Raw genomic sequence first — 14,672 nt, 5'->3', positions numbered from 1 at the left:
AGCAAAGTTTCAAGCAAACTGCTTCGTACTGCCCTCCTACCGGATTTCATACATCATCATGATTTTGACATGTAAAGTTACCTCTTTCGGGGGCAATTAATGTCAATCGAATACAAACCCACCAAGTAAACTTTGCATACATGTAAACTCTTGAAATACCCTTTTCTCCATTGGAGTTAGTTAAGAGATTAATGAAGCAGATTAATATCAGAGGCATTCAGCAAATGCATTTAATTAAAAGATGTTTCAGTTACTAGAATCATCATAGGAGAGCAAGGGGTCAGGGGGGCCTACTCCTGTAAGTAGGGTATTTCAATATCGTAGATCCACATGGTAAGAGTATCTCCAACCTGGGCTCGCAGACTCCATCCTCCAAGCTCCGTTTGCTGTTACGGCTACCATTGGGATCATTTAAAATCGTGCACCAACCATAAGGCACATTAAGAATGTGAGAATCTGAGATGATTATTTACAGAAAATAAACTGGTAAAAACAACAAATACGCAACGACCTCACATGTGTTAAATCTTCCAATACTTTGGGCCTTGAACTTTATAAATGGACATGTGATATGTTTGCTGTCATCTGGGTAAAACGTGTAGCTTATTACACACAATACACGAAGACTACTATTTTGTAAATCATAAAGCCTACTGAATGCTCATGTATGCTGAATGGACTGTATAATCATTTGCTGGGCAGGTGTTTCCTCCAAATGCATCTCTCGACTCAGTCTAGCGAGTCTGTTTATAGCGCGGAACATAGTTCCATAGTTTCCAGACGGATGGATTATGTAGACGGAAAGGAAGTTCATGTGTGTGGTGCGAACAGTATGCGGATGGCGACCTAACTGACGGACAAAGGATAGCGACCATTCAACCCGAACAGAGGAGGATCCGGCTCTCATGCAAACAATCACCAATTGCATTTGTGCTGGTTGTCGTTATAAATTGTGAGGCACGGAAAACTTGCTGCGTTCGACCTGGAGACCTGTCGTGCTTCAGAAAGCAGGTATTTAGTAGCAAAGCTAACCCAGCCAGAGTCGCTGTAAACGGAGCCAGCATGCAGTACCGTTAATGTTAGCTAATGTTTATGGCCCAGCAGGTGGATTTTTAGCACGTAAGTTGGCATGACTGACTTTGGTAATAGCACGCATAGCATTATGTTTACAATGCGTGTGTGTGTTTGAGTTTGAAGTCGCTGTTATTGTACTGTGTCATGCCAGAGGAGCCCTTGTGTCAGACAGCTGGCGAGGATCTGAGGGACATCTGCAGTAGAGACATCCCTAGCAAACCTTGACTAGCGGAATATTTTGGCACACGCTACTGCGGTGTATGGATAGCTCGAGTATTGCCTGTGTAAGCGGTTGCCACCCTCTAAACTGGACAGTTGTGCCGCTGTCCCTGACGTGAGATTATGATTCAACGGTGAATGACTGCTTTGGTATAAAAATATTTTTTTTGAGAGAAGCTGCCTGTAGCGTGTTTCAAGACATGACAGAGGCGGCACTCGGAAGACAAACGCCTAGAGTGTCACCCGGACGGTGGGCACGTCACTGTGGTCCCTTCCTGGGTTACTCGAGTTCAACGTGTGGCGTGTTTGACAACGGGGCGAGCGCGCACGCGCGTGTGTGTTGTCAGCAGTGTGTGTGAACCATAGCACTATCTGCTGGTGTAGACAATCTTATCTCATCTCATAGTATTTACATTTTTATAGTAATCTTGTGCAAAGGTCTTTCTTACTATAACCTACTTACGATGTTCTGCATGAGTTATATTGGTCTTCGAAGTTACGATGTCCCGAAAGGTAACTGATAGTTGAGCTTGTGTCTGGAAGGTATGCTTCACGTGTGCACCTGCCTTTTCGCTGCGTTTCACAATAGTGCTGATTTTAGGATTTTGGCATTTTTAAGTCGTGGCAGTCGCACATCCCTCGGCTACCAGATGGCGTCTGTTTAAAAGCCCAGATGAATGGGTGTGCACTAATCACAGCGATGGAAACAAAGTAGAAATGTCCTTGTTGGGATTTGGGCAGATCCTTTCCCAACACCTGCCAATCATCCATAATCCCTTAAAGATCTGTGTATGTAAATCCATCAATGTTCTTTGGCCAGGCTTGACTGTGGTTGGGGGATCACTGCCAGTGTGGGGGTCACTGCGGGTGTAGGGGTCACTGAAGGTGTGTGGTGGTCACTGCGTGTGTGGGGTCACTGCCGGTGTGGGGGTCGCTGCCGGTGTGGGTGTCACTGACGGTGTGGGGGTCGGTGTGGGGTCACTGCCTTGTATTTGGGGCCAGAAGTTGGACCATGGCCCATGGTGTGCAGACTCCGCCTTATCAGTCTGTGTTCCAGTCTTATCACGGGCAGGGCTGATGTGGTTGGGGGGGTTTGGACTGGACTGATCGGCATGTGTGTGTCTTATTCCTGAGTGTGTAAGGACGTGTGTGTGTGTGTGTGTCTTATTCCTGAGTAAGGGCATTTGTGTGTCTTATTCCTGAGTGTGTAAGGGCATTTGTGTGTCTTATTCCTGAGTGGTGTTTGGGCATTTGTGTGTCTTATTCCTGAGTAAGGGCTGTATTGAGGGCGGTTGTGCTTGAGCAATACCTGGAGCAGGAAGTGTGACAGGTTGGGGCGGGGGGCAGGTTCAGCAGGTGGGGGGGGGGGGGGGGGGGGCTAGGTGGGACACTACCGTCTTTGGGCTGAACTCACCCTTCCTGCCATGACTCTATGGCACTTCTAGTTGCTGAAACACACACCCTGACCAGGCTGAAGTGTGTGCCTGAGCATATCCAGTCGGTGTATGTGTGTCGGTGTATGTGTGTCTGTGTGTGTGTGTGTCGGTGAGTGTGTCTGTCTGTGTGTGTGTGTCTGTGTGTGTCGGTGGTTATGTCTGTCTGTGTGTGTGTCGGTGTGAGTGTGTCGGTGTGAGTGTGTCGGTGTGAGTGTGTGTGTGTGTGTGTGTGTGGGTGTGTCGGTGGGTGTGTCTGTCTGTGTGTGTGTGTGTGTGTCGGTGTGTGTGTGTGTGTGTGGGTCGGTCGGTCGGTTGGTGTGACTGTGTAGGAATTCATTGCCTGGTTATCATGACCTCAAACTGAGATTACAGTTGAAGTCGTTTTGCCCTGAAAAGGATACATCCACTCCACACATGCAAGGAACCCCGACAGAGACAAACACACAACATGGCAACATGGGTAACCTCATGGGGCTGCAATGGCAACATGGGTGATCTCATGGGGCTGCCATGGCAACATGGCTTGACCTAATGGGTGAGCCCATGGGCCTGCCTGTCTCGTCAACACCTGAGACTTTACATCACATCATCAGGAGAGCCCTACAGAAGAACATCCTAACCTTGGCCCATGTTCAACACCAAATATAATGGTGGGCAACTCAGCAAGCAGGAAAGTGACACATCCTTGATTGGCCTACTTGGCCAGGTGCCCCCAGCTGATTGGAGTAGCTAGGGGGGGGTTAAAGAAATAAAGGTCTGGATAACATGAGTCTACGGACGACACACGTACCCAAACACACATCTGCATGACTAACATGCCCCCTCTCACAGACACGCACAGACACGCACAGACACGCACAGACACGCACAGACACGCACAGACACGCACAGACAGAGACACACACACACACACACACAGACACACAGACACACACACACACAGACACACACACACACACACACACACACACACACACAGACACACACACACACACACACACACACACACACACACACACACACACACACACACACACACAGACATGAACTTGCATCAGCTCACACACACATGCCCTGCTTCCTGTGGGCAGAGCAGGATTGATGTTGATTGGATGAGACGTAACCAGGGTGCAGCAGGGCTAGCGGTGATCATCTGGCTAATCAGCTCTGGGAGATTAGTGGCCTGGAGACCGGGCTGATGACACCGCCCCCGTTTCCAGGAGACTGTTTCTGCGTCGCTCCCGGCAACAGCACAGGTGCTCCCTCTTGTTGCTAACCGCTAGCCTTTTTCTGCTCGGTCAGGTGAGCTCGCTGTTTTCCAGACAGGAACCCGGGGGGAACAGATCTCCCACGGATCCGGTCGACGACGGTCTTTCCCGGCCTGACCCTGCCGGTCGCGCTGACTGAGTGCTCCTCGGGCCTCCAGGCGGATCCGATCGTGTTCTTGCTGTCATCATCATAATCTGCGGCGCTCTCCCGTTCCGCTAACGGGATTAGCATGGCTCTGTAGCAACTGCTGGCCGCGCTGCCCCCGTCCGCCGAGGCTCTCACAGCTTCTCACAGCTCCTGCTGCCCTTCTTCTCTTGAAGTTTGTGGATTTCTGCCGTCAACATGTTGAACCAGGGAGCGGTTATGATCTTCACTGGCATCTGTGGGGCACTGGTGGTGCTGGCAGTGGCGTACTATGCCTACTGGTGAGTTCCCATGCCCACGGAGGGTGCAAGGGCACAGACGCAGGCTGTAGGGACGGGCTGGGGACAGTGGGCAGAGGCTGTGCTCAGCGGAGTGGAGTAGTGTGGGTCCGAAATGCTGTAGGATAAACTGAAGTGTGTGTGTGTGTGTGTGTGTGTGTGTGTGTGTGTGTGTGTGTGTGTGTGTGTGTGTGTGTGTGTGTGTGTGTGTGTGTGTGTGTGTGTGTGTGTGTGTGTGTGTGTGTGTGTGTGTGTGTGTGTGTGTGTGTGTGTGTGTGTGTGTGTCCTGAGGAAATGCTGGGTCATATTCTCCATGGAGAAAGTTAAGTGTGTTAAGCTTTTGGTATGTTTAAAGGGGTGTGTGTGTGTGTTTGCTATTTTTGTGGGCGGTAGTGCCTGTGTGAGCTGTTGTTTAAATGTATTGTTGGGTTGGTTTAAACTATTCTCCTCTCCCTTGTGTGTGTGTGTGTGTGAGTGTGTGTGTTCACTGATGTGTTTTTGTTAGTTTGTGTATGGTATGTTCTGCAGGTATAGGCCAGACAGCTGTGAGTTCCTAAGCAGGTTTATCTCCTGTAATCTACTCAGCTTGACCTGTAAATGGACATAACCCAAGCACCCAGATACACACACACACACACACACACACAAGCACCCAGCTACACACACACACACACACAAGCACCAGGCTACACACACACACAAGCACCCGGCTACACACACACACAAGCACCCAGCTACACACACACAAGCACCCAGCTACACGCACACAAGCACCCAGCTACACACACACACACAAGCACCCAGCTACACGCACACAAGCACCCAGCTACACGCACACAAGCACCCAGCTACACACACACACACAAGCACCCAGCTACACACACACACACAAGCACCCAGCTACACACACACACAAGCACCCAGCTACACACACACACAAGCACCCAGCTACACACAGACACAAGCACCCAGCTACTCACACACACAAGCACCCAGCTACACTGAAAGAAACTCACTGAATTGCAGTGATGCTGAACCAATCTTAATGGAGAGCAAAGTTTCAGTGCAACCTGTTATATGTTTTATCTAGGCTAAGTTTGCTAACCCCTAATGTAGACAGCACCCACACACACACACACACACACACACACACACACTAACTTCCCCCCAAACCCCTGATGTAGACACCAGGCTTGGATGTTCCCATCAGTTACTCTGATCCTGCCCACACTGACCAGGGCTCATTACTGCCTAATTACCGCTGGAGCGCAAAGTATTAGAAGCCCTCTCGATGGAAAGGTATTAGTGGCACTGTGAGTTCCTCTATGGAAAGGTCATAGAAGCCTTGTTAGTTAGTTCCTCTATGACGTGAAGCAGAATATGTTGACTGACTACATGAGGCCTTTAGAGTGTGAGGCCGTCAGAGTGTCAGGCACTGCAGTAGTGTTTAGAGGACCAGTTGGAAAAGTTTGGGTCAGTTGAGCTTTTCCCAAATTGGCCACTATAACTGGCACACACTAACTGGCACACTAACTGGCACCCTGAGACTGGCACACACTAACGGGCACACTAACTGGCACCCTGTGACTGGCACACTACACTGTGTGCACAATTATTAGGCAAATTGTATTTTGGAGGATTCCTTTTAGTATTAAACAACCACAGTGCTGTTGGTCAATCCAAAATGTCAATAAACCTCAAACCTGAATATTTTAGAAAGTAAAAGTGAGGTTTTGGCTAATAGGAGAATATCTATGTGTGCACAATTATTGGGCAACTATTAGTCTGCAGAATTAGTATCAGTCCATAAAACCTTTGAAAAATCTGTCTTCAGATAGTTCTTGGCCCAGTCTTGACGTTTCAACTTATGTGTTTTGTTCAGTGGTGGTCAGGTTTAAGCCTTCCTTTCCTTGGCCATGTCTCTGAGCACTGAACACCTTGTACTTCTGGGCACTCAAGGTAGGTTGCAGTTCTGGAATATGACTACACTGGAGGATAATGGGTTCCTGGTAGCTTTACGTTTGATTCTTCTCAAGTCTTTGGCAGTTAATTTGCGTCTGTTTTTCTCAACACGTTTCTTTCGACCCTGTTGACTATTTGCAACAAAACATTTGATGGTTCTGTGATCACGCCCCAAAATCTGAGCAATTTCAAGAGTGCTGCATCCCTCTGAAAGACTTTTGAAAGATTTTTGACTTTTCAGAATTAGTTAAATGTCTTTTTTTTTTGCCCATACTGCAAAATAAGCTGCCTAATAATTATGCACACCTTTATATGGGTTGTTGATCAACTAGGCCACACCCTCCCTCGTTACACAAATACACATCAGCTGATATGCTTGAATCCAAAAGGCATTCAAGTTTATACAGCTTGGAGTTGAAAAATATGCATGAAAATTACGATATGGTCAAAACACTCACTTCTCGTGACTGGCACACTGTGACTGGCACACTGAGACTGGCAAACTGAGACTGGCACACTGAGACTGGCACACTGAGACTGGCACACTGTGACTGGCACACTGAGACTGGCAAACTGAGACTGGCACACTGAGACTGGCACACTGAGACTGGCACTAACTAGCACACTAGCTGGCACACTGTAACTAGCACACTGTAACTAGCACACTAGCTGGCACACTGTGACTGGCACACTGTGACTGGCACACTGAGACTGGCACTAACTAGCACACTAGCTGGCACACTGTAACTAGCACACTGTAACTAGCACACTAGCTGGCACACTGTGACTGGCACACTGTGACTGGCACACTGAGACTGGCACACTGAGACTGGCACACTGAGACTGGCACACTGAGACTGGCACTAACTATCTGGCTGTGTGTGCGTGTTTGTTTGAGAGTAGGTAAGAGACCTTGTGTGACTGTCTGAACTATCTGGATGTGTGTGTGAGGGGAGGTTAGAGGCCTTGTGTGACTATCTGGACTCGATGGGTGTGTTTGTTAGAGTCCTTGTGTGACTGTCTGAACTATCTGGAAGTGTGTGTTTGAGGCTACAGGCCTTGTGTGACTGTCTAAACTGTCTGGATGTGTGTGTGTGTGTGAGGATAGGTTAGAGGCCTTGTGTGACTGTCTAAACTATCTGGATGTGTGTGTGTGAGGATAGGTTAGAGGCCTTGTGTGACTGTCTAAACTGTCTGGATGTGTGTGTGTGAGGATAGGTCAGAGGCCTTGTGTGACTGTCTAAACTATCTGGATGTGTGTGTGTGAGGATAGGTTAGAGGCCTTGTGTGACTGTCTAAACTATCTGGATGTGTGTGTGTGTGTGAGGATAGGTTAGAGGCCTTGTGTGACTGTCTTAACTATCTGGATGTGTGTGTGTGTGTGAGGATAGGTTAGAGGCCTTGTGTGACTGTCTTAACTATCTGGATGTGTGTGTGTGTGTGAGGATAGGTTAGAGGCCTTGTGTGACTGTCTAAACTATCCGGACTCACTGACTGTTGTGCCGATCAAGCACTGGAGGCTCCTGGAAACGGTGGCAGCAGATCACCAAGCGGTGAAGTGGTGTGTGTGTGTGCCTCGTCTCTGCAGTTAGGATGGAGATTAGGAAGAAATGTCTGTGTTTGTCCGACCCAAAGCCTCAGTCTTGTATTTCCCTGCATGACCTCACTCTCGGTAAGTAAGTAGTTATTATTGCCCCAGAGGCACCATCACGATATGATCATGATATTTGGGCCACAATACGATGTTATTGGGATTCTTTTCGTTTTACCATGGCGATTGAGCTACACCAAGATGTACCGAGCCACTCATTTGAAAGATATCTCAACCGATGGTTAATGCACAGCTACTTTATGACTGCATTCATCAGCTTCAGTTGCTTTCGTCATCAGCAGGAGCCTTGTATCGGTCTACACTGTGTGCACAATTATTAGGCAAGTTGTATTTTGTAGGATTCATTTTATTATTGAACAACTACAGTGCTCTCGGTCAATCCAAAATGTCAATAATCTCAAACCTGAATATTTAAGAAAGTGAAAGTGAGGTTTTGGCTTTCTTAGGAGAATATCTATGTCTGCACAATTATTGGGCAACTATGAGTATGCAGAATTATTATGCAACTAAATGAAAAACGACCAATTTCCCATCTCACTTGTCTATTTTCATCTGTTTAAGTTAGAATAATAAACAAACAACTCAAACCATACAAATAAACATTTCTGACATTTAAAAAAAAAAGTCAGTGACCAATAGTCACCCTTCTTTTCAATAACAGTAATAAGCCTTCCATTCATGGAGTCTGTCAGTTTCTTGATCTGTTGACGATCAACGTTTTGTGCAGCAGCAACCACAGCCTCCCAGACACTGTTCAGAGTGGTGTACTGTTTTCCTGCACTGAAAATCACCTGTTTAAGAAGGCTCCACAAGTTCTCAATAGGGTTTAGGTCAGGTGAGGAAGGGGGCCATGTATTATTCTTTCATCTTTAAGGCCTTTACTGGCTAGCCACGCAGTGGAGTACTTCGATGCATGTGCTGGAGCATTGTCCTGCATAAAAATCATGATCTTTTTGAAAGATGCAGACTTTTTCCTGTACCACTGCTTGAAGAAAGTGTCTTCTAAAAACTTGCAGTAGGTTTGAGAGTTGATTTTGAGTCCATTTCACTCGTTTCAACTTGAAAAGATCCAATTAGCTCATCTTTAATAATACCAGCCCATACCAGTACCCCACCTCCACCTTGCTGGCGTCTGAGTCAAAGTGGAACTCTGTGCCCGTTACTGATCCAGCTACGGGCCCATCCATCTGGTCCGTCAAGAGACACTCTCATCTCATCAGTCCATAACACCTTTGAAAAATCTGTCTTCAGATAGTTCTTGGCCAAGTCTTGACGTCTTAACTTATGTGTCCTGTTCAGTGGTGAACGGGTTTAAGCCTCCCTCACCTTGGCCATGTCTCTGAGCACTGAACACCTTGTACTTCTGGGCACTCCAGGTAGTTTGCAGGTCTGGAATATGACAGCACTGGATGATAACGGGTTCCTGGTAGCTTCACGTTTGATTCTTCTCAAGTCTTTGGCAGTTAATTTGCGTCTTTTTTTCTCAACACGTTTCTTGTGACCCTGTCGACTATTTGCAACAAAACATTTGACGGTTCTGTGATCACGCCCCAATATCTTAGCAATTTCAAGAGTAATGCATCCCGCTGAAAGACTTTATACAATTTTTGACTTTTCACAGTCAGTTAAATATCTTTTATGGCCCATTTTGCCTTAGGAAAAGAAGCTGCCTAATAATTATGCACACCTTGATATAGGGTATCTCCTTAGGCCACAACCTCCCTCATTACACAGATACATAACACCTAATATGCTTAAATCCAATAAGCATTCAAGTTTATGCAGCTTGGAGTTGGAAAATATGCATAAAAATTATGATATGGTCAAAATACTCACTTGCCTAATAATTGTGCACACAGTGTAGTGCCTGTGTGTGTGCATGAGTGTGTGTGTGTGCATGAGTGTGTGTGTGTGTGTGTGTGTGTGTGTGGAAGAGCCTCTTCTGCAGTGTAGTGGACCAAAGGTCCATCAGGAAGTTCAACTCGGAGACATTTTATTTATTTATATAGTGCCAGGAATTTAAATAATCTCACAGTGTTTACAGAGCCCAAGGCCTGAACTTCCTTGAGTTTCTACTCAAACTCTATGGGGTGGATATGTCTGATGTTTTTACTCAAACTCAAACTCTACGGGGTGGATATGTCTATGATGTTTCTATTCAAACTCTACGGGGTGGATATGTCTATGATGTTTCAACTCAAACTCTATGGGGGGGTATGTCTATGATGAATCTACTCAAACTCAAACTCTATGGGGTGTAAAGTCTATGATGTTTCTACTCAAACTCTATGGGGTGTAAAGTCTATGATGTTTCTACTCAAGCTCAAACTCTATGGGGTGGCCCGGTCTGATGTTTCTACTCAAACTGTATTGGGTGGATATGTCTGATGTTTCCCCTCAAACTCAAGCTCTATGGGATGGATATGTCTATGATGTTTCTACTCAAACTCTATGGGGTGGATATGTCTATGATGTTTCTACTCAAAATCTATGGTGGATATGTCTGATGTTTCTACTCAAACTCTGGGCTCGGTCTGTTTTTATTATGTGTGTGATGCGGAGGCTTGTGGCTTGTGGCTTTTTCTTCTGGTCTTTGAACAGTTTGTGTTTCAGAGCAAAGGTCAAATGCTTTCAGATCCACACAGCAACAGCAGTACAAACAGTAGAGTAGTCCACACACACAGCTCTCTCTCTCTCACACACACACACACACACACACACACACACACACACACACACACACACACACACAGCTCTCTCTCTCTCACACGCACAGACACGCACAGACGCGCACACAGACGCGCACAGACACACACACTCAAACACCTCCTCCCCTTGCCTGAAGCAGGCCTAAAGCTGCTCTGATGATCTCATCCAACAGTTTGATGTCCTAGCCATACTCCCCGGGACGATGCAGTATAGACTACTGTGGTGCTTTTAGTTCGACCTTTGACATTTGGAGGACATAATGAAATTAACATGACATGTACGTGATGCTGCAGGAGCAGTGGTGACCTGCCAACAATGCTCTTCTACTCCATACACGCACACACTCATTACACACACACTCATACACACACACAAACACTCACACACACACACTCATATAAACACACACACACACACACACACACACTCTTACACACACACACACACACACACACACTCATACGCACAGGGGAGGAAGTCATACTGTGGCGCAACCACATCTGTGCCAAAAGTCACAGCCGGCGTGGCATGAGGCGTAACAACGGGTGCAGCCTGCACACAGATCTGACACAATAAGCTTTACATGTTGCACACCAACTATGCTTGAGTTTGAACATTGCTTTAACATTATTACAAACACTGACACCAAGTTCACCAAGTTCAGTTTTTGAAGTAAAAGGAACAGTAGGCTAGTGTGTTAAAATTCACTCGAGATAACTGGAAAGTCTGACATGGTATTTCCCAGCTCTGACTTGAATGCTTTTGAGCCAAATCTTCCTTCTGTCTGTTGATTATCAATAATTATGGACAGCTTTTTTCTTGTTCATTTTGACACGCTGCCACTTCATGCATCTTAAAAGGGTTTAAAACTCTTATATGGTCGAGGTCTCTGTCGGGTTCGTTGCCAGATTGTAAATGATGTCATATTGATTAGAGGGCACACCTCACTTCAGCCCCTCCAGGTCAAAAGCGTCTGCTAAATGACTAAATGTAAAATGTAGCCAGGGATATTTTTTCTCAGAGTTTCTGGCACTCTAGTCCAACTTTCGTATTGAAAATGGTCTTGAACGTGACATTATAGGTGGTGCTAGATGTTGAAAATGGTCTTGAACGAGGCATTGTAGGTGGGGCTTAATGCTGTAAATGGTCTTGAACGTGGCATTAAAGGTGAATCTAAATGCTGAAATGGTCTTGAACGTGGCATTAAAGGTGAATCTAGATGCTAAAAATGGTCTTGAACGTGGCATTAAAGGTGAAGCTAGATGCTGAAAATGGTCTTGAACGTTGCATTATAGGTGGTGCTAGATGCTGAAAATGGTCTTGAACGTGTCATTAAAGGTGAAGCTTGATGCTGAAAATGGTCTTGAACGTGGCATTATAGGTGGTGCTAGATGCTGTGTTCAACGCCCCGTCCTTGGTTCCACAGTGACGGGTTGCTGTGTGAAAGGACACTGGGGCTCGTTGTGTGACCTCACCGTCATGTGACCTCTGTATAGGTCAGTGGGGCAGGCCAAGGCTTCTTCATGTGCGGATCTCAGTCTGAAAAGGACACATGTTAAGTGTGTGTGTGTGTGGGGGGGGGGGGGGGGGGGGGGGGGGTTGATTATCCTCACAGAACCTCTGCCTCTCAATCACAATTCTCCTCTCTCTCTCTCTCTCTCTCTCTCTCTCTCTCTCTCTCTCTCTCTCTCTTTATCCCCAAGTCTCTTTCCTATCTCTCTCTCTCTCTCTATCTCTCTTTATCCCCAGGTCTCTTTCCTATCTCTCTCTCTCTCTCTATCTCTCTTTATCCCCAGGTCTCTTTCCTATCTCTCTCTCTCTCTATATATATATATCTCTTTATCCCCAGGTCTCTTTCCTATCTCTCTCTCTCTATATATATATATCTCTCTTTATCCCCAGGTCTCTTTCCTATCTCTCTCTCTCTCTCTCTATCTCTCTTTATCCCCAGGTCTCTTTCCTATCTCTCTCTCTCTCTCTATCTCTCTTTATCCCCAGGTCTCTTTCCTATCTCTCTCTCTCTATATATATATATCTCTCTTTATCCCCAGGTCTCTTTCCTATCTCTCTCTCTCTATATATATCTCTCTTTATCCCCAGGTCTCTTTCCTATCTCTCTCTCTATATATATATCTCTCTTTATCCCCAGGTCTCTCTCTCTCTCTCTCTCTCTCTCTCTCTATCTCTCTCTATATCCCGGGGTCTCCTCACTGGCTCCTCCCCCTCCCTCAGGCGACAATCCAAAGTTCATTGGAGGTTACAGGGGAGGGGCGGTAGCTTTGAGAGACTGCCTTCCACGTTCTCACACACACACACACACACACACACTCACTCACTCCCTCTGTCTCTCTCAATCTGAACTTGAGTTTCTATGCACACACACAGTCACACTTGCACTAGAGTAAAAGTGTGTGACAAGTGTTCTTCCAGCCTAAGAAAGGTCCAGTGAGGGGGTGTGTGTGGGCAGACTGGTGAGTGTAATGCTGGATGAGAGTTCAGTTTAATACAAGTTAGTTTAATGCTGAGTGAGTATTAAAGTGTGTATTTAAAGGTTAGCGAGTGTTAGGGTTGTGGTTGAGTGTTGGGATTGAGTGAGTGAGTGAGTATTGGAGTTGTGAGTGAGTGAGTGTTGGGATTGTGAGTGAGTGAGTTAGTGTTGGGGTTGTGAGTGAGTGAGTGTGTGTTGGGGTTGTGAGTGAGTGAGTGAGTGTTGGGGTTGTGAGTGAGTGAGTGTTGGGATTGTGAGTGAGTGAGTTAGTGTTGGGGTTGTGAGTGAGTGTGTGTTGGGGTTGTGAGTGAGTGAGTGAGTGAGTGAGTGTCGGGGTTGTGAGTGAGTGAGTGTTGGGGTTGTGAGTGAGTGAGTGTTGGGGTTGTGAGGTGAGTGAGTGTTGGGGTTGTGATTGGGTGAGTGGGTGAGTGTGTGAGTGAGTGAGTGAGTGTTGGGGTTGTGGGTGAGTGTGAGTGAGTGAGTGTTGGGTTGTGAGTGAGTGAGTGTTTGGGTTGTGAGTGAGTGAGTGTTGGGGTTGTGAGTGAGTGAGTGAGTGAGTCTTGGGGGAGTGAGTGAGTGAATGAATGAGTGAGTGAGTGAGTGAGTAAGTGTGTGTTGGGGTTGTGAGTGAGTGTTGGGGTTGTGAGTGAGTGAGTGTTCAAAGTGAGTTAGTAATGGGGGTTTAGGTTTAAGCTGATTGTATGTGCGCGCATTTGGAGAGTGGTGCGTGGGTGTGTGTGTGTGTGTGTGTGTGTGTGTGTGCATTTGGAGAGTTGAGTGTGTGTGTGTGTGTGTGTGTGTGTGTGTGTGTGTGTGCGTTTGGAGAGTTGAGCGTGTGTGAGCATTTGTATGTCAGGGCTAAGTGTGTGTGTGTGTGTGTGTGTGTGTGTGTGTGGTGTGTGACATTTCCCTTGAAGGCTGGGCTGGGGTTACTAAAAAGTAGGTAAAAGGGCATGCTGTGTAAAAGGGGATTGAGTGTGTGTGCGCGCGCATGAGCACTCGTGTCTTTATATGCAATTCCTCTGCCTGCTGTATGAGGGAAGTGGAGGGGTGTGTGTGTGTGTGTGTGTGTGTGTCTCGACTTGCTTTCTTGAGTTTCTATTTCGTTATTCTCATCTCTCTTTCTTTCTCTCTCTCTCTCTCTCTCTCTCTCTCTCTCTCTCCCTCCCTCTCTCCCTCCTGCAGGTCGGTCGTGCTGAGTGAGGGACCGTGTAAAAGAGGATTGTAAATCCAGCCCACCGTGGTGAGAACCCCCACACGCACACGCACACGCACACGCACACGCACACGCACACGCACACGCACATGCACGCACATACACACACATCATATTATCACATTAAAGTCTGGGCATTTTAGTCTAATCCTAGTTAAAGAAAATGTCAAGTGTTTTATTCTAGTTGAAGTCAATGAAAAGACATTTCAGTTAGCTACTGCAGCTTTAAATAAACATGCAGTCTAACTGGAACCACATACTTGCC

The 14,672-nt window shown here is 46.6% G+C and overlaps 1 protein-coding gene across 3 annotated transcripts in view; it reads left to right on the top strand.

Moving 5' to 3' along the window:
• Positions 1–839: 839 nt before the first annotated feature.
• agpat3 (1-acylglycerol-3-phosphate O-acyltransferase 3) overlaps positions 840–14,672 on the top strand; it is a 23,187-nt gene continuing 9,354 nt past the window's right edge. Inside the window, exons 1-2 of one of the 3 annotated variants that reach the window (XM_080834453.1) lie at positions 840–1,011; positions 14,377–14,434. The gene's annotated coding sequence lies outside the window, so the exon portion shown is untranslated. Of the gene's footprint in view, positions 1,012–13,052; positions 13,175–14,214; positions 14,242–14,376; positions 14,435–14,672 lie in introns of those variants that run through there. The other 2 variants (XM_080834454.1, XM_080834455.1) reach the window with 2 other exon arrangements.

Source organism: Sprattus sprattus (assembly GCF_963457725.1).
Source record: "Sprattus sprattus genome assembly, chromosome: 3".
Taxonomy (NCBI): Eukaryota; Metazoa; Chordata; class Actinopteri; order Clupeiformes; family Clupeidae; genus Sprattus; species Sprattus sprattus.
This window is presented reverse-complemented; position numbering and strand designations above follow the sequence as displayed.